This window comes from Podarcis muralis, chromosome 5 (assembly GCF_964188315.1).
Source record: "Podarcis muralis chromosome 5, rPodMur119.hap1.1, whole genome shotgun sequence".
NCBI classification, from domain to species: Eukaryota; Metazoa; Chordata; class Lepidosauria; order Squamata; family Lacertidae; genus Podarcis; species Podarcis muralis.
The window spans coordinates 14,878,464-14,897,501 of NC_135659.1; positions in this window are offsets into that span (position 1 = coordinate 14,878,464).

Below are 19,038 nucleotides of genomic sequence, written 5' to 3' on the forward strand. Positions count from 1 at the left end.
TGTTATTAGAATCTTGCTACTATTTCCATCTGCTTACAGTGGTCTCCTAGATAAATTATAATCCCCCCCCCCCGGTCTTTATTGACGTTTTGGTCTTCTTGGCTGCTGAGCTTTCCGGCCAGTTTTGCGATTTTGGTGTAATCCATCAACTTGGTTTGCCATTCCTCTCTGCTAGGGACTTTGTTTTCTTTCCATCTCTGGGCTAGTATGGAGATTCTAGGTCGGGTCTGTGTGCTGTGAGTTATCTGGCATCTGTTGTACCAGTTAATACGTTTGAGATTGTATGTCATTGTTCACGTCAAGAAATTTGTCTTGTTGCTGCTTGTGTTGAGCTATTCCTGGATGATTGGAAGGGCAGACTGTGGCATAGCTGTCAACCGTCCCTTTTTTGGCGGGAAAGTCCCTTATGCCAGCGCCGTGTCCTGCTGCTGTCCCTTATTGATGATGTCCCTTAAATTTCCCAGGTTTCAAAGGAAGCAGCTCCTCTCCCTGCATCCCTGCCGGCCAGGGAGGAGGGAGGCTCCAACTGTGTTGCTTGGCTGCGTTGCTCACCCAATAAGAAGTCTAAGAATGACTGGGGGGTGGAGCTTGCATGCCTTGTGCCGATCAAATCGGCCGCGTTGCCTGGGGACTCGCCTTTGCTCAGCGCTTCCCAGCGGAGAGGTGACGGTGGTTTTCCTTGCTGCATCCCCTTTGCTGGGTTGCTGTGCTGTGGGAACCACCGCTTGAGGCTTCGTTTGGCTGCTGGCTGGGCTTTCTGCCTTTGGCTCGGAGGGGCTCAGAAGTTGAACATACCTGTGCTTGGAAAATCCCTTATTTTGGCTGCTGATCCCTTATTTTCGAGGCTGCTGGTCCCTTATTTTCAAATCTGTAAGTTGACAGCTATGGACTGTGGCACTTAGATAAAACTTAAGAAGCTTGCTAGATCGGGTCAAAGGCTCAAGGGAGAAGATAATTGTGCCCGCCCTCAGTGAAGAAGAAGAAGAGTTTGGATTTGATATCCCGCTTTATCACTACCCGAAGGAGTCTCAAAGCGGCTAACATTCTCCTTTCCCTTGCTCCCCCACAACAAACACTCTGTGAGGTGAGTGGGGCTGAGAGGCTTCAGAGAAGTGTGACTGGCCCAAGGTCACCCAGCAGCTGCATGTGGAGGAGCGGAGACGCGAACCCAGTTCCCCAGATTACGAGTCCATTGCTCTTAACCACTACACCACACTGGCTCCACTGGTGTGAACTCCACTGCCCCACTCCAGCCCATATCCTTCTTGCTATCTTTATGCTTTTTGTTGCAGAACTTTTGTTGCAGAACTCAAATTCTTCACAATGCACTCTGCTGCAAAGTTCAAATTGCAAAGTTCAGATTGACCCCGTAGATTAACTCCCCGCTTAGTAACCCAATATCAGAAGGGAGGCCTCTGGAACATTGTGTTTCAGTACTTCATTCAATGTATGCCCCATGTTCTCTCCAACGAGTTTGGGTAGCATGCAAGGACTTGCCCCATTTTATCACAACATACCCTTGAGGTTTGGCTAGACTAGTAGAGATCACTGAGTGCTAGTAGTTTTATGACACAGTAAAGGATTTGATCCCGAGTCTTCCACAGTCCATAAAAACTTTTACTGGTTAACACAGGTTTTGCTTTTGCTATGGAACCAGACCTCATCTGATGATTTGGAATCAGAATTTTATTTCACGAGAAGATGAAAGGGACAAGCCTTGCGATATTGAGAGATGTGCAGTCTTTTCAAACCTGAAACTTCTTGCAAAACTGAACCACTATACCACTTGTGGTTCCCTAAGCCCTCTACAGGAAAGGAGGGAGAGCGTGCAAGTGAAAGATGAGAAGTTCTAAAATGGAAAAGGTCACCCAGTTCAATTCCCCGCTAAAACCAGACTTGCAAAAGAAAACAAAAGTTTTGTCCAGTCGATGACTCAACAAATGGTAGGCCGGTCAAAATGAGGCTGTGATGACGAGTCTTTGATGATAACATTGGCTGGGAATATCTACCCAACTGTATTTTATGCTCAGAGTTCAAATTATTATACAGGGCGTCGGCAACATCTGACAACAAATGCGGTTGAGCATGAAAGCTATTTTATGAACCATTTTATGACTTGCAATATTATGGAATCAGGCCAAGAAAAAGCAATTACTTTACCCGCTCTGGAAGTTTTTGTAAAAAGCAGAATATACGTTTGTATCTGAAGTTCAGCATGTTCATGTCTAGGTCATGCTATCCCTAAGATCATTTTTCTATCTTTTTTAAAAAATTAAGATATAATTTGCTTCTAGTTTCAATGCTGCTACAGTCTGATTCCATTTACTTCACCTGAAAAACAGCCATTAAATATCTGTTTTATTCTGCTGCTATTTATTCTAGGGAGTTTATTGTTTTGCACTTTGGAGAGGCAGAGTTTATGCTTAACCTTTAAAGCCCTATACGGCCTAGGACCCTCGTCTATCGTGGAGCTTGCAAAAGTGCAGGAGGCCCACTGGAACATCTCAGTGGACAACCCTACGGGTGGAACAGCAACAACAGGATGGGAGAAAGGTTTGTTTCATTTCACACTTTAATTGGTAAAGGTAAAAAGGTAAAGGACCTCTGGACGATGAAGACCAGTCACAGGCGACTGTGGGGTTGCGGCGCTCATATTGCTATCATGCCGAAGGAGCCGGCGTTTGTCCACAGACAGCTTTCCGGGTCATGTGGCCTGAAGGACTAAACCGCTTCTGGCGCAACGGGACACTGAGATGGAAACCAGAGCGCAGGGAAAAGCCATTTACCTTCCCACTGCAGCAGTACCTATTTGTCTACTAGAACTGCCATGTTTGCGAACTGCTAGGTTGGCAGGAGCTGGGAAAGAGCAAGGGGAGCTCACCCCGTCACGGGGATTCGAAGCTCCGACCTTCTGATCAGCAAGCCCAAGAGCCTCCGTGGTTTAGACTACGGCGCCACCTCCGAAAACAAGGTGAAGCAAAACTAAACCCTGGAATGTTGGAAGATTTAGACCGAAACAAAGAACCACTTCACATAGCACCTAGTTAAGCTACGAAATTCACTCCTGCAAGATAACAGTAGTGGCCATCAACTTGGATGGTTTAAAAAGAGAATTAGAGAAATTCATGGATGATAAGGCTGTCAGAAGCTACTAGCTGCAATAGGTAAAGGTAAAGGGACCCCTGACCATTAGGTCCAGTCGTGACCGACTCTGGGGTTGCGGCGCTCATCTCGCTTTATTAGTCGAGGGAGTTGGCGTACAGCTTCCGGGTCATGTGGCCAGCATGACTAAGCCGCTTCTGGCGAACCAGAGCGGCACACGGAAACGCCGTTTACCTTCCCGCTGGAGCGGTACCTATTTATCTACTTGCACTTTGACGTGCTTTCAAACTGCTAGGTGGGCAGGAGATGGGACCGAGCAATGGGAGCTCACCCTGTCATGGGGATTCGAACTGCTGACCTTCTGATCAGCAAGTCCTAGGCTTTGTGGTTTAACCCACAGTGCTACCCGCATCCCACTAGCTGCAATAGTTGTGTTCTATTTCTATGGTCAGAGGCAGGATGACTCCAAATGCCAGTTACTCGAATCATGAGCAGGGATAATTATTATTATTATTATTAATAATAATAATAATAATAATAATAATAATAATAATAATAATTAAAAAAAATTATTTATACCCTGCCCTTTCCAGTTTATAAAACCGGGCTCAGGGCAGCTAACAACAAATTTAAAACACTTAATTGATGCAACAAAAAACAGCATAAAATACAGTATAAAACATGAATAACAATAAATTCAGAATTAAAAAATTAACTTAGGGGGCAAATCCATCCAATAAACATTGGCTGAACACCAGGGCTAGCTGGCTAAATTAGTCCTATTTGGACCAGCGAGGAGACCAGGGGATTATTCGAATATTCTCTCTAAAAATGTTTTCGGTTTCATTTTGATCACAAGCATGCAGCCTAGAAATCCAGATTTGTACCCTCGAAAAGTGACTCTATAGTAGAGCAGCATGAATAATGACCAATCCCCACCCAGGTAGGCTTCCATCCTTTCATCATTCTGCAGGTGGCTTTGATAGTTCTCCCCATGCCCTCACACACCAAAGTACATAGTCTTATCGCAATGAATTCTGAAGCTTTTTTTTTACAGTTCAATTTTATTTGCCTATGACTCTATAATCTGCATCCTTCCTTATTTTGTACGTGCCGTCTCTCCCGTACAACAAAGAGGCTAAGCTGGGAGGGTGTGTGTGTGTTTGCATAAGAGAAAGGAGGGAGGGAGAGAATATGCGATATTTGTGTAAAATGGTACAATTCCCAGACTTCCCTGGGAAGAGGGATGGACTGTTAAACCACTTGGGAAATAGTAGCTGGGGGGGGGAGGGGTCTCTTAACAGCCCCCTAACAAACTACTCTGTGTTTAAAGTGTTTAAAGTGGTACAATATGGCTTCCTTTCAATGTCTGGTGCAGATGATGCCTAAACCACGTGTGTTATGAACATTCTCCTTACCACTTCATAGAATGACATACAGAGTCCATCAGGATGTCCAAACTGCCCAAACTCTAACCTTGGAGTGGCTTGGGGACCTCTATTTCCCTGCGAAGGGGCGAGAAGGGATTTTACATCAGGGAGGAATATGTGACAACCTGGTTCATTAAACAAGAAAGCAGTAGCAAGATATCACATGAGAAATAGACCTCTGTATACCTAGCTATGCATCTGCAGAAGTCTCTCCCCCCCATTCTGTGTCATGTTATATTTAAAGCACAGATGAACAATCTTCAGCTCTAGGTTTCTTGTAACTTCCAACATGTTTTCCTGGCTTTAAAAGTACCGTATTTTTCGCTCTATAACAAGCACCTGACCATAACACGCACATCGTTTTTAGAGGAGGAAAACAAGGGAAAAAACATTCTGAATGAAACAGTGGATGTATCATTTTTGTGCTTCATGCTGTGGCCACAGACATGTGATCTGATGGTGAATTTGGGGTGACCCAATGCAAAAATCCTGAGAATCCCTGTGGATCCAGGCTTTGTAACCACGTTTTTGCACCATTGCAGCCCCAGGCAACAGTGGGTGTGTGATTTTTTTGGTGCAGGCTGTAGCCATGGACATGCTATGTGATCTGATGGTGAATTTGGGGTGACCCAATGCAAAGATCCTGAGGATCCATGTGGATCCATGCTTTTTAACCATGTTTTTGCACCATTGCAGCCTCAGGCAACAGTGGGTGCGTGATTTTGGGGGGGCAGGCTGTAGCCATGGACATGCTATGTGATCTGATGGTGAATTTGGGGTGACCCAATGCAAAGATCCTGAGGATCCATGTGGATCCATGCTTTTTAACCACATTTTAAGTGGGGAGGGAAGGAAAAACACAGAATGGACAAGGAGCACGAGAGGGGTGTGCAGAGAAGCAGCTGGCTAAGAATGCAGGGGAGGGGTATAACGGGAGGGAGGAAAGGAAGGCAAAAGTTTTCCCTCACCTACCACCCAAGCCAGCCAGCTCTCTCTCTCTCTCTCTCTCTCTCTCTCTCTCCCACCTGCATGTTTTCAGCAGCACCGGAGCACAGAGAGGAAGGAACGACACTCTGCTTTCCCCTCTGCTTGCCTGGAGGGGAGGGGCTTTCCCTGCTCTTTGTTCCGTTTGAGCAAACACAGCAAGGAAACAGAGGAGGGTGGGCAGTAAGACCCTGAGGCAGAATGCAGGAAAGCAGCCGCTTCCTCTTTTCAGGTTTTCCTTCTCCGTGACTCGCGATTTGATTTTTGCCTGATTTTTTGGCTCCAGGGACCACACATTCGCTCAATAACACACACAGACATTTCCCCTTCCTTTTTAGGAGAAAAAATCTGCGTGTTATAGAGGGAAAAATACGGTAGTTTCCCATCTTTTCTCTGCAAAGTCATAACAACTGGAAAGGGCAGGACTCTTTATTTTGTAAAAAAAAAGAAGAAGGAAAAAGACACACACACACACACACACACACACACACACACACACATATATATTCCTGGTTTTGTTGCTTGGGAAAATAGGTTTTTGCCTTAGCTATCTCAGAACAAATTGGTAGGTTTCTGCCATATGTGGATCTGTGTGTGAAAATGCAGCACACCAAAGTCAGAAAGGAACTACTTCCATCTGCTTTCCACAGCTGCAGATATATTGGTTTGTTGTAATGAAAAATAATCCTCTGTATACTTATTTGAGCGTGACCCCATCAATCCATTAACAGGGCTTATTTCTGAGTACACCTGCCTAGAATTGGGGATTCTAATCTGAATTATTTGAATTATGGTACTGGAGGAGTCTCTTGAGAGACCCAGGGACTGCAAGAAGATCAAACCTATCCATTCTGATGGAAATCAGCCCCGAGTGCTCACTGGAAGGACAGATCCTGAAGCTGAGGCTCCAATACTTTGGCCACCTCATGAGAAGAGAAGACTCCCTGGAAAAGACCCTGATGTTGGGAAAGATTGAGGGCACAAGAAGGGGACGACAGAAGACAAGATGGTTGGACAGAGTTCTTGAAGCTACCAGCATGAGTTTGACCAAACTGTGGGAGGCAGTGGAAGACAGAAGTGCCTGGCGTGCTCTGGTCCATGGGGTCACGAAGAGTCGGACACGACTAAACGACTAAACAACAACATAAACCTGAAAAACAAAAATATTTTTTTAAAAAAAAGGCTAACTAGGCAATGCTTTTTAAAAAACCATTATTAAATTTTATTTATACTAGGCCTAACTAGACCTAACTAGGCAATGCTAATGTTCACAGAGAGAGAGAGATGTACTCAAACTTTCCTCTCTCCATTGGAGAGGGCGCTCTTGCGCGCCTGAAGCTGAGGCTCCAATACTTTGGCCACCTCATGAGAAGAGAAGACTCCCTGGAAAAGACCCTGATGTTGGGAAAGATGGAGGGCACAAGGAGAAGGGGACGACAGAGGATGAGATGGTTGGATAGTGTCTTCGAAGCTACAAACATAAGTCTGACCAAACTGCGGGAGGCAGTGGAAGACAGGAGTGCCTGGTGTGCTCTTGTCCATGGGTCACGAAGAGTCGGACACGACTAAACGACCAAACAACAACAACAATCTGAATTATCCATTGTGAAAAATTGGAGTGGGAGAGGGCCTTTATTCTGGAATAGTTCATCCTGAACAATTTTATCTCCTGCTTCAGCTATCGTCAGCTCCCAGCAGTGGCTGGCATTCAGCCCTCGCAAGATATAATCTCAAGCAAATATGGCCTGTGAGGAAAAGTGTTTGTCCAGTTCTTGTTTTAAAGAATATTACCTTTGCTTGTAATGATTTTCATTGTTTTTACTTCCACATACACAATCCTTGAAAAAAGTTGAAGACACCCAACCTTCTCCCTAAATTGGTTGTATGCGTGTGTGTGTTAATTAAAATAAATATTCTCCCCCTCTCCAATAAAAAATCCGGAGGCTTTTGAAGTCTACTGGGGTTTTTCTGCACGTCAGATGTTTTACAGCCAAATACCATTGGTTCCCACATCCACCCATTCCCAACTTTCATCTTTAAATGTCAAATATGCTTTGTTTTATTTGCTCCTCTCCTCAGGCTCATTTTTTTTTAAAGCTTTGTGTCGATATCTCTCATTTCACTGAGCAAAGAATGTTACTTATGCATGAAGTGGAATGCCTCACCTTAAGTCACTTAGGGGTGTATCCATACTGTCTACCAAACTTCCCATCGGTCCAGCAGTAAACCTTCCCTCTAGGAGATATGTGAAGCTTTCTATTTATCTTTCCATGTGTATCCTCCTTGCGCCAACCCAGGGGCCACAAAGGTGACTTTTGACAGCTTTAATAAGCTATTGGGGAACTTAAAGTGGAATACGTTAACTGACATATTCAAGAGAGTGGAACCTAGGGATGGGCATATCTATCACTTTTGGTTTCTCTTTATTTCTCATTCTCTCCATCTTAAATTAAGTCCTTCACATTTCTACGTTCTCCTTTGAAAATTCAACCGTATTTTAGTGTGACTTTATCCCAATAAACACATTCTTTTTTGTATGCCGGTTTGCCCAATATACACATTTTTGCAAAGCACTTGTCCCCTAATATGGTGCATTACTTTGTGTGTTATGTTCACAAATATATGCGTTTTATGCATATTTTGCAGTCTTGTACACGCTACTTGGCACTGCAAAATTCAGAGCAGTACAAATTTTGTACAGCTGCCAGTTTTCGGTTCACACAGCATTTCAGAAATTAGGTAAATTTGCCTTTAAATGGAAACGGGCCCCCATATTCTGTTTGGTTATCCTGCTATTGGTGGTTTTTAGATTGGCATGTACCCAGAATTACAGCATCACCCTGTGTGAGTAACAAAGGACAGGTCCATGTGTCCCTTACCATGAGACAAAGTGAGGTGGTTCCCTCAGGCAGCTGATTTTGAGTACCATTAGTGTACAGGAAGAGGTTTTAAGGGTTTGTTTTGTTTCCTACATGTTTGATTTCTTCCAAGTTGCCAAAATGTCTTCGGCTGACCTTGCACTAATATATATTCAAGCTACATATTGGATAAATAAGTCTGTTGTAGCAAAAATGCTTCTACAATGCTTCACTAGTGACTCACCTTGAGCTCCACCCTTCTACCACCCAGGCCATGCCCAGGCCTTGCCCGAACATTACGGTGTGTGTAGATTCTGCATTGGGCTCTTACAAACCCAGACTCTTATTAACCGTTTGAGTGCCGTGCCTTAGTTATGCTGTCAGGATAAGACTTTGATCTTTGCATTCCATCCCGACCACTTTCTGGTTGATGCAACTATGATTGGACTGTAAGCTCTCGATGCATTATTTTATCATGACACCTCAAATACTTATATACCTGCTCACCATTTCCTTTGTCCATTGGAGCCAAGAAAAAGGAATACAGAGAAACCCAGGGAGCTAATGCAGATTCCTGCCCGCCCCAGAACTGAAGCGTATATATTTCACATTTACAGTGGTATCTCAGGTTGCAGACGCTTCAGGTTACTGACTCCGTTAACCCAGAAATAGTACCTCGGGTTAAGAACTTTGCTTCAGGATGAAAACAGAAATCGCATGATGGTGGCGCGGCGGCAGCGGGAGGCCCCATTAGCTAAAGTGGTACCTCAGGTTAAGAACAGTTTCAGGTTAAGAACGGACCTCCAGAACGAATTAAGTTCTTAACCCGAGGTACCACTGTATTAAATTGTGAAGATATTGCCACACATTCGCAAACTTGTCTGACAACAAGGAGGAGTAGCTACTCTTTTGGACCACGAAAGTCTGCACAGACAGAATAACTGGGTTAAGAACTGTGACTTCAAAAAGTCGTGTTGAACTTTGCTTCTTCCTCCTGCTCGTCTTCCTTTGTCCTTATGTGTCATGCCTTTTAAAATGGTGAGACCCAGGGCAGGGACTGTCTTAGCACTAATTGTAGATCTGGCATGTGGCCGTGACTGGTGGGGTGGGGCAGTGTTGTTCACTTGGTTTTCAAACATGGAGGTCGCTGCTGGTAACCAAGAAGGAGAGGTGGCAAGAGATTGGCTCGGTAAGGTGAAGGTAAAGGACCCCTGATAAAGGTAAATGACCCCTTGGTGCTGGAGGAGACTCTTGAGATTCCCATGGACTGCAAGAAGATCAAACCTATCCATTCTTAAGGATCATAGAATCATAGAATCATAGAATGATAGAGTTGGAAGAGACCACAAGGGCCATCGAGTCCAACCCCCTGCCAAGCAGGAAATCAGCCCTGAGTGCTCACTGGAAGGACAGATCGTGAAGCTGAGGCTCCAATACTTTGGCCACCTCATGAGAAGAGAAGACTCCCTGGAAAAGACCCTGATGCTGGGAAAGATGGAGGGCACAAGGGGAAGGGGACGACAGAGGATGAGATGGATGGACAGTGTTCTCGAAGCTACCAGCATGAGTTTGACCAAACTGCGGGAGGCAGTAGAAGACAGGAGTGCCTGGCATGCTCTGGTCCATGGGGTCACGAAGAGTCGAACACGATAAACGACTAAACAACAACAACAACAAAGGACCCCTGGATGGTTAAGTCCAGTCAAAAGTGACTATGGGGTTGCGGCACTCATCTCACTTTCAGGCCGAGGGAGTCAGCGTTTGTCCACAGATAGCTTTCTGGGTCATGTGGCCAGCAGGACTAAACCGCTTCTGGTGCAACGGAACACCGTGACAGAAACCAGAGCGCACGGAAACACCGTTTCCCTTCCCGCTGCAGTGATTTCTATTTATCTACTTGTACTAGCGTGCTTTCAAACTGCAAGGTTGGCAGGAGCTGGAACAGAGCAATAGGAGCTCACACCGTCGTGAACCACTGACCTTCTGATCGGCAAGCCCAAGAGGCTCCGTTGTTTAGACCACCTTGGGTGCAACAATAAGTTCTCCTCCTCCCCTTCTTAAAACTCTTTCTAAAGACTATGGGAATTGGCAGAAGTGTACAGTACAAGTGAACTAAAAACGACATAAAGAAATCGACCTTGTCAGCTCAGTGGTTTAGAGCACAGCGCCACCCGCTTCCCATGGTAACCAAGAAGGAGAGGTGGCAAGGAGATTGGGCCAGTATGGGCGCAGCAGGTAGAGCATTGGATTGTCCTTGCTGTTGCCCCCATAATGCGCCAACCTCCCTGATACCTCTCCACTCCCCCTCGGCTCAGCACATGGACAATGCTGCCCCACCCTGCTGGCTGGTGTTTGTCTAGAGGTGCTCACGCAGTCTTCTGCAGACCACACAACAGCTCACACCACAAATGGAAACCAGCAAATCATCTTCAGAACCTGCATGGACTGGCTCAACTAGCGTTGCAACCCTTGTGCTCTCAAAGGCTGCTTCCCATTTAATGCTAAAGACCTGAAACAAGGCGATGAGAAGCTGCCACTTAGCCATATAACATAGTGCTAATTGTGACAAGTAATAAAAATGAGACCTGCTGGACTAATCTGTTAGGATTTCTCCTGCCAGGGTGTTTCTTTGGTGTGTTACTTTTGTTTGATTTATCTCGTCCGGTGCAGCAAAGACTTTGTTCCACGCTCATTCTTTTAAGGTCCTCACTGACATCTTGTCAAAACTGTTTGCGCATTTTTCCATGGCTCTGTCATCACTTTAAAACACACACACACCTGTTGGTTTTTAACTCTGATCTGTTAATGCTAAATTCACAGAGAAATTGTTGCACGCAATGTTCAGATGGAAAAGGACATGGTGTTCGGGAGGAAATATCTCATTAATGGGGCTAATCTACCATACTATTATGGGTTGGTAATGCTTCCTGTATGCCAGATAGATGTGGAGAATGCTTCCATTCAAATATTTATGTTATTTATTAAATTAATAGGGCACCATTCCTCTCAAAGGAACCCCGGGTAGTAAACACATCCACATTTTTAGAGGTGTTCTAATATAGTTATAATTAGAAACATCTAAGAAATAGTTTCAGTTAAAAACATTACGTCATCCAGTGATCTCAGGGCTGCCAGGAACAGTATTCTTCAGCCATCAAATTCCTGGATAAACAGGAGTGTGTTCAAGTTCTTCCTGAAAGTTAATAAAGATGGAGCCAGATATGCCTCACTAAGGAGGATATTTTAGTTTAACTCTATATTTCCCTGACGTTTTACAATAAAATCTCAATAAAAACAGTAGAAGGTGGTGCTCAGCGTAATGACAGCAGGTGTGCATATACCTGAGTATTCTCTTAAGGGTTATTTTTTTTGTTCTATGCTTCTCATGCCCTTCATTCAACCTCTCTTAAACTGTTCCATGACTTCGCACAAATTAGTAATGATAAATGAATCTCCATCTGCTATAGTAGAATAATTCGGGTCCTCCCTTAAAGAGGGCACGTTATTGCGGTGAGACCTCGAAAACCGACACCCTGTGTTGTGGGTGGGTATGATTGGATAGCCATAACTCCTGATTGGTAGGTCCCTCGTATCAGGGTGCAATCTGGCCAATGGGACACAGTCCAAATGGTTCGAGGGACCTATTTATGCCCATGCAGGTGACCCAGAGCTTCCTCTTTCGGTGCGTGCATTCGGAACACCCGCCCACCTCTCCCTACTTTTAGGGCTTTGCGCTTGACCTTGCTATGCCGTTGTGTGTCGTCTGTCGTTGGGACAGGGGCACGGCAGGAATTTTCCCCACTTGGCTGATTGGCTGTTGCCATTTGGGTTTCGCCTGCCACGTAGCAAATCGTTACCACTTGTAAGGTTGTGGATAGGCACTGGTTCATGTGATAGGGATGGGGGAACGCTCTCACCATCCCTATGTGAAGGGTATTCTGTTAAAGGAATCCAGGGACTCGATGGTTTGGTCAACCCCTGAGAGGCCATGCCTGAGTCCCTGGATGGGACATTTGGGTGGCAGAGTTAGCCCGTTCCCAGCTTTCCGCTTATCCAGGTGTTCACCCTTGGCTGACCTATGATAGAGCTCTGGGTCAGCGCTACCTCTGAGGGTGTAGGGAGCTAGTCGAACCAGAGCCTATGCAACCACTCACCTTCTGTAATCAATAAAGTTGTGGCCTAAATTCTGCCAAAAACCAAACCAAAATTTGAGTCGTGTGAATTTATTTAGGGGGGAGGTTTCTGGGTCTGAACATGCAAATAAACCATTAATATGTTTGAGTGGAACATTTTCCAGTGTCCTTCTTTGGTTTCTTCTTGTTCTTGAAGGAGAGGGTTAAGAATGTCTGCCATGCAGAATTCCCAGGTTATAGTTTGTATATGTGTATTTGTGCAGGGCTATCGGATATAAATATAGAAGGGCAAAGTGGGAAAAGCTCAAAACCAGAACAGAGAGCTTCCTCCTCACTCTGTAAATAACCCTAATGAGAACCATGCAGAGTTTAGGTTAAAGCATGGTTTTAAAAAAAAATCTAATTACTAGCTAAGTCATAAAATGGGCTGGTGGATTTTGTGCTGAGACTCACATCCTAAGAAAGGCATTGGTCATGTTAGACCTCAAATTCACCAGCAGAAATAAATGCCACCAAACCACACTTGACCCCTCACTGTTTGTAATGTTAAATACCAAACATACTTTCCTTTGACTGATGTACACTTTACGTTTGAGGGGAAAGCGCAGTTACCTACAGTAGTATATCCTTGTACAGTCATCTCTGTGTGGTTTAATTAGGCCAAGATTATACATCATCTCGCAATTCTGTAGTAGTCTTGGTCATCTGACCAGTCAAAACGTACTTTGTCAAATATGGTCACATATTTTAACCCATAATTTAGTATGACCGAAGTTAGCATCAGTGAAACTTGCTAATTATAATCTAATTGTCACTTTACCATGAAGGAACGATGACATTAAATGCTAAACTTTTTGTAGTCAATTAATACAACACTAAAACTATCCGCAAAAACTGATTTTAAAGAAAAGGGAATTGGCTACGCTAAAAAATAATATCAGTGGGAGAATGCTTTCTGTTCAGCAAATAATATTGTAACCATAATATTAAATGTTCTAAACTCTTGTCACCTAGGTTAATAAGGAAAAGGGCCATGTGGAAAATTATGGCAATTAAATTCACAACAGGAAACGAGCTCCATACACCCCAAGAGATTTTGCAAAGAGGTTTTTTCCCCCTGTTTTACTAATATTTGCGTGGACAGGCGGAGTCCCCAGATCCTGCACGGTCCCCCCGTCATGTGGAATAACGACTCAAGACAACGTGCTATGGGATTAAATTGGCCACAACTTTATTAAATTTCAAATGTGGGTAGACCTTGGCTCAGGCATTGGGCATTCTCCCTCCCCGGTCCCCAGCCGGGGACCTAGGGAGCATCAGGGTTATCCAGTGTGTGTGTGGGGGGATGGGCCGGCTCTGGAGAACATATGTTCAAGCAGAGATAGCCGCCCCCGTAACGCCGCCACCGCAGGGGAGAGCAATGACGACCTTTCGGTGTACGGCCAAAGCCTCCCTTCAGAAAACCCCTTTAACGGGGAACCCTGGTATTGCCGCCGCAAAGAGGAAGATGGACAAAAGGATTCCGCCCAAGGCCTGATACTGCCAAAGTTGTGACATTTTGCTACGGGAAAGGCGAAACCTGCCAATGCAGGGAAATTCCTTTCCGGCCCTTTAACAGCGACCTTAACGTAGTAGCGCCCGCATACCTGTGAAGAAAAGTTAACCTGCGAAACCTGCGAAGAAAAGTTAACCTGCAAAATAAGACATTAACTGAGGGTGGGTAGGGTGGGAGAAGCTCTGGAGCCAAGTGAGGATTCCCAGGTAAGATCCTCCCTCTATTGTGTGGGCAGGTAGTCCCTCCCCTACCTGGCCTGGTCTCCTTGGCAACGCTTCCCCCAGGTGGGATTGGACAACTGACTGAGGTAGGCGGAGACCTCCAGGTATCCCACCTGAGGGAAGGCAAGGCCAAGCCAATGCTCTTGGAGCCGCTCCAGATCTAGGGGCTGCACGCGTCCACGCAAAGGGCACCCCCCGTTTTAAGTGGGGAGTGGTCATTACACATTACTGAAGCTGAAGGAGGCCATAGAGAAATCATGTTATGATTAGAAAACCAAAGCATCCAGGTGGTCTCAGAGGAGCAAAGGCTTCAAAAATAAAACAAAAAATCAGCCAGTGTAGAAAAAGAGCCCATGTAGAAGAGCTCAAGAATGCCATTAAAAATTTCAAGAAATGTAAATATTCGGCCCTGCTGGGTTCTGCAAAGAATTCTGTAAACAGTACACAGAAATACTACCTCGTATGATGAAATTGTTTATTGGGTGGTCAGATGCCAGAGGCTTGAAGACACTCCAAAATAGTTTTCATCCCAAACCCAGTAAAGGCACCAAGCAATTAGACATGTGTAGGTCTCTTGCAGGGCTCAATAATAGAGTATAATATTTCTTTGTTAACAGGCTTAAGGTGCTTATCCTACAATATATCAGTTCAGATCAGTTCCCTACTAAGTTGACACACTGAAGATCCATTCAGAAGACTCCTAAATTTAGTCCATCACTTTGAAGAATATAAAGCCTCCTCTGGAACTTTAGATGCCCTTCAAGGCACTTGATTGTGCAAATTAGAGGTTTCACCTACAGTTGATTTCCAGCTTAAATTTAGGACCTAATTTGACAAGAGCCATTCCTCTTATATGCCTTCATATCAGTAATCAAGATGAATGGCTATGACTCTAAAGCAACAACAACAACAACAACAACAACAACAACAGCAACAACTTATTATTTATACCCTGCCCATCTGGCTGGGTTTCCCCAGCCACTCTGAGCGGCTGCCAACAGATTAAAAACACCATAAAACATCAAACATTAAAAACTTCCCTAAGCAGGGCTGCCTTCAGATGTCTTCTAAATGTCAGATAGTTGTTTATTTCCTTGGCATCTGATGGGAGGGTGTTCCACAGGGTGGGTGCCACTACCGAGAAGGCCCTCTGCCTGGTTCCCTGTAACCTCACTTCTCACAGTGAGGGAACCGCCAGAAGGCCCTCGGCGCTGGATCTCAGTGTCCGGGCTGAATGATGGGGGTGGAGACTCTCCTTCAGGTATACAGGACTGAGGCCATTTAGGGCTTTAAAGGTCAGCACCAACACTTTGAATTGTGCTCGGAAATGTACTGGGAGCCAATGGAGGTCTTTCAGGACCGGTGTTATGTGGTCTCGGTGGCCACTCCCAGTCACCAGTCTAGCTGCCGCATTCTGGATTAGTTGTAGTTTCCGGGTCACCTTCAAAGGAGCGCATTGCAGTAGTCCAAGCGGGAGACAACCAGAGCAGGCACCACTCTGGTGAGACAGTCGGCAGGCAGGTAGGGTCTCAGCCGGCATACCAGATGGAGATGGTAGACAACTGCCCTGGACACAGAATTGACCTGCGCCTCCATGGACAGCTGTGAGTCCAAAAGGACTCCCAGGCTGCACACCTGATCCTTCTGGGGTAGCAATTTATATGATGCTATCACACAATGCTATGTACAACTGCAATCACCTAAGTAGAAAACGCACTGTGAAAAAGCAACCCTTGTGCGTTTCAAAGGCCAAATGTGTACACCACCTGGGGTGGCATCTACACACATATAAAAAACCATTCTAAAAATGGTTTTTAAAAAAGTGTTTTTAAAAATACATTGAATTTCCCATAAGGCTCACCATCGCCATCTCATGTCACATTGTATATTGCACTTAAAACGTTTTATTTGCAGATGTATGGCTGAGTCTTTGGTTTCTGGTCCAAAGAAAGGTTGAAGACTGCTGAGTTTCACGACAGAGAGAAGTTTGGCCTTCGTGACGGTTCCCTACCTTTCCTGTACAGCATTGATGGTGGTAAATCAGTAAATCTGCTGATTTACTTTTCATTAAGTAAAGGCGAGAAAAATCTGCAAAGCTAAGTAGCAGCAACCGAAGAAAGCATATGCTTTCCTCTGGGCAGTACTAAGGAAAAAGAATGGTTAAAACTATCACGTCAGAAAGTCTGGCTGGCTCCAGAACATTTCCAAAGCGTCTAAAAATGTCACAGCTTATTTTAAGGGAAGAAAGCCTCTGTGCGAATTGCCTGACTAATAGTCAGCCAACACATCATACATATAGTGTTCTATATATTGATCAATAGTGGCTTCAAATATATGTAATTGTCAAAGCAGTGAATCATAATCTACTGTAAATATTTTTTCTTTCATTCAGCTGATTCATTCAATTGGGAAGTGTTTCCCTCAGTTTCTGGGAAAAAAGTATCAGAGGTGTTAAAAACAACTTTCTCCACCCCCCGGTGATTTGACTAAAATTTTCTTGGATGAAATTGTTTCCTTCTCTGAAATCTGGAAGCTGGAAACAATTATTGCTAGCCAAACATTTCATGTTATTATTTCCATGCATCATATAAAAGTCAGATTTATACAGACCACCTGGGCTACTGAATTGTGTTTTGATTTTATTTTTGCCCTTTAGGAAGTATTTACATGGGAGGGCCAGCTTTTCTAGTTATTTTCCCAATTAGCTTGGACAGCATTTTAATGTACCAATAATTTCCACTGCTCGGTTGAAACAATAGAGTACCAATCATGGGATAAAGTAACATTCCCCTGAGTCAAGAAAAGACACAGTTGAATGGGCAAAAAGGCCATGGACCTAGAGTTAGATGCAAGGTATGGGTGGATGAACAAGAGCAGCATAATGGAAATATGGGTCTCCACCAACTGGGGGAAATTTGGCAATGCAAATCTGTGGGTAAAGGTTGAGTGCTCATTCACTGTTACCACGCTTGATGGTGATACAGGGCATAGCTAAGGGACAGAGCCCAGTATATGCATGCAAATGGACCTCAGGTTTAGCATTTCTAAAGTTGGGCTTCAGGGCTTCCATGCCCGCTTACCTGGGAATAGGCCCCACAGAAGTGAATGGGAGTTACTTTTGAAAACACATCTAGGAGCTGCTGCCAGTTTGATAACATTGGGCTAGAAGGCTGTTCCAAGAGTTCATAGATCTATATTCATTTTATAATTACTCTTAGTGGAGAGAAGTGGGGTTTGCGTGTCAAGGTCCCCCAAGCCACCCCTAAATAATTCACACATAATTTTTGTTTAAGGTTTTTGGCATAGTTTTGGCCACAACTTTATTAAAATACATAAATGTGAGTGGTTGCTTAGGCATTGGTTCCGACTATCTGTCCCCCGGGACAGAACTGACTTCCGGATTCCAGCAAAAGCCAGTCAGGGAAAACAATATTGGGGAGAGCATGGAGCCGGGCACCAGACCCTCACCTCTCCCCGCATGCTCCCAGGGGTATGGATGAAAGAATGGCAAGCCCCTGGATTCCTTTAACGGAATTCCCTTGCAGCAGCAGCATTGGAGGGACAGGCACCGCCAATCCTTACCCCTCCACCAACCAATTTTTTAACCAATGCCTAACCGCAACCTTACAAGTTGTGACGATTTGCTACGCAGTAGGCAAAAACCAAATGGCACCAACCAATCAGCCAGATGGACAAAATTCCTACCAGGCCCCTGCCCCAAAAGCAGACGACCCCATGACAGACATAGCGAGGTCAACGCAATAGCCCTTGATTAGGGAGGGTGGGCGGGTGATCCGATGCATGCAGCAAAAGAGCCCAGTCAGTGCTGCGTGACTTGATTTTATAACCTTTGGTCCGTCCCCCTAAATGGCAACACCAAAATTTGCCCAGTAACCCAACCGCCCAATCACTGCGGATGGTCATCCATACTAAGCTGCCCAGCAACAGAGGAGTGGCCTGTCAGACCCCACTGCAACACGTGCTCTCTATGAAGAAGAACATGCCTTCTCAACAGGTTGAGGAGGTGTTTCCACCTTTTGACAGGGAGAGTTAGACAAATCCAGGGACTCCAACAGAGGGTGCCTGGCTGGTTTGATTCTGGGAACATAGGTAAAAAAAAAAAAAAAGGTAAAGGACCCTGGACGGTTAACGGTTAAGTCCAGTCAAAGGCGACTAGAGGGTTGCGGCACTCATCTCGCTTTCAGGCCGAGGGAGCTGGCGTTTGTCCACAGACAGCTTTCCGGGTCATGTGGCCAGTCGGACTAAACTGCTTCTGGTGCAATGGGACACTGTGACAGAAACCAGAGCACATGGAAACACCATTTACCTTCCTGCCACAGCGGTACCTATTTATCTACTTGTGCTGGCGTGCTTTCGAACTGCTAGGTTGGCAGGAGCTGGGACAGAGCAACGGGAGCTCACTCTGTCATGGGATTTGAACCGCCTACCTTCTGACTGGCAAGCACAAGAGGCTCTGTGGTTTAGACCACAACGCCATCCGCATCCCTGGCTGGTTTGGTTCAGGGAACATAGGCAGCTCCAGAGCAAGAACAGAGGGGTACAGCAACCCTCAGGCAAGCAACTTTGCATTGCAGGACCCCCACTGGCTCCTTGAAGGAAAGGCAGTTTCCACAAATTATAATAAATGAAATGTTAGAAATAAGGCTGCAATCTTAAGTTTGTCACTTGAACCTTAACTCCAATGAAAAAAGAGAAAATACAATTTCGATGTAAGTGCAAATATGGAGATAGAGT